At 39.9% G+C, this 1517-nt stretch overlaps 1 pseudogene; it reads right to left on the reverse strand.

Annotated features, from left to right (window-relative positions):
• Positions 1-1317, reverse strand: LOC149205047 (phosphoenolpyruvate carboxylase 4 pseudogene; annotated as a pseudogene).
• Between the last annotated feature and the right edge of the window lie 200 nt (positions 1318-1517).

A 1517-nucleotide genomic window follows, 5' to 3' on the forward strand; every position in this document is an offset into this window, starting at 1 on the left:
TTACACCTCATAGATGAGAGTTGAATTTGGTGGAATTATAGCTAGATCTCTCTGGTTTTCAATATTTCCAAAACCATATTCAGGTCCTATTGTAGTCAGGGCAATCTCCCCTGTCTTCATGGTTTCCACTCCCTTATCAAGACCAGCAATGACTTGTCCTTCATCAACTACAAATTGGAAAGGCTCCTCGCCTTCATATCCCTTCTTCTGAAAGATTGTGCCATCTTGCAGCTTAGCAGTATACCTGATCTACACTACCATCCCGTCACTTGGTTTATCATACCCATCAGCGTCCTTTAGGATTTTCTTGATAGCCTTTTTATCTGCAGTTACTTCTTTAACAATTTTAAATGAAACTAATTCCAAACTTGTAGTGATAGTAGCATTTGGATGAATCGCAGCAAACCCCTCTTTAGCATCCTTACCCTGCTCAACAAAGGCACATGTAGGTTGTATGGTGAGAATCACACTTTCTCCTCTCTTCATCTAACTTCTATCTACTAGGATACGCCAAAACTTCATCTTAGTGCTTAGAAATGGATAAATCTGACTTTGCAAGTACCATTTCAATTAAATCAATTGAGCATTGAAAAAAATGGCCATTCTCTGTACATGGCTTCTAAGTCTTCTTTGTATCCCTTTGCACAGGCTGCTTCGAGGCCCGCTCCAACACCAAGCCATGCAGGTAAAACAAATCTGGTTTGTTTCCATGCCAATATCCAAGGAATTGCACGGAGCTACCCAATCTCAGAAGACTTTTTCCTCATTGTTGGACGACTTCCAATATTTAGATTACCAAGCTCTGCTTCAGGAGTGTCCTCATGGAAGTACTCTAAAAATTGTTCATTTTCATAAACAGTGCTTCTATAATATTGTCGACTGATTTCTTATATCTTTTCCATTACCCCTCGCCAATTCATACTACGAGGAAGATCTGGGGGATGTAAACTTGCAAGCAAAACAACAATTGTGTAGATTTCTAGTTGTGGCACTGCTGTTTGTGCCAAGCCAAACTTTGCCTAGACCATTTCTCCCTGCTCTATCGATCGGAGAGTTCCCATGACAGAACCAGGTGGTTGAGATTGAATGGCAAGATATGTAGGTCCACCAGCACGCCCAATACTTCCTCCACGGCTATGGAATAGGGTAACTTTAATGCCAAATTCTTTACAAGTAGCTACAACATCTCCCTGTGCTTTATATAATTCCCATGCAGCAGTGAAATGCCCTGCATCTTTTCCTGAATCAGAATAACCAACCATAACCTTCTGGTGTCCATTATCATTTCCAATAATATGGTTTCGATACCAATCTATCGATAATGAAAATATTGTAGCCAGTTTCAGGTATCATGCAGCTGACTGAAAAAATATTGATCATCCACAAAACTGTAGTGCAATAAGATAAAACTGCCCAGAATAAACATACACATCTTCCCAAATGAAATATGTGATCAACTAGCAGAAGAAAAGCATCGGGTATTGAATGAGATGTAAACCAACTCAATTCAGTCCAGA

This window comes from Pinus tabuliformis, chromosome 1_2 (assembly GCF_031772625.1).
Source record: "Pinus tabuliformis cultivar Carrire ecotype Pingquan chromosome 1_2, CPIR1, whole genome shotgun sequence".
Taxonomy (NCBI): Eukaryota; Viridiplantae; Streptophyta; class Pinopsida; order Pinales; family Pinaceae; genus Pinus; species Pinus tabuliformis.